Source organism: Penaeus monodon, chromosome 19, assembly GCF_015228065.2.
Source record: "Penaeus monodon isolate SGIC_2016 chromosome 19, NSTDA_Pmon_1, whole genome shotgun sequence".
NCBI lineage: Eukaryota > Metazoa > Arthropoda > Malacostraca > Decapoda > Penaeidae > Penaeus > Penaeus monodon.
In genome coordinates, this window is record NC_051404.1 from 12,897,214 (window position 1) to 12,897,635 (window position 422).

Consider the following 422-nt stretch of genomic DNA (forward strand, 5'->3'; position numbering starts at 1 on the left):
GCGCAGACCGAAACCTTATGTTCCAACCTCAACTTTACTTCAAACTTCCTAAAACACCTTTTACTCACTTCCCAATTCCCTTTCTTCCATTTACCCGATTTTACGATAGTATGGTTAGTATTTTATCCTTGATTTTCTTATCAAATTGATATTCTATCCATTATCTTTATCGTGTCATTAATCTGCTTCTCTGAATCTAATCTCTTCGGTATTTGTTTGTTGTTATTTTTCTGTTATTCGTGTCTTTATTGATTATGGTTACTTATTTTCGTTCTTTCTATTCCTCATTTACTCTCTGCATTCCTTAATTACTTTTTTTATTCCTCGTTTACTTAATCGTTTTTATTTGTTTATTTTCGTCGCTTACTTTCTTCTTTTGGCCAGAGATATAAGGTTTATATTGACTGATAAATTGAGGAATG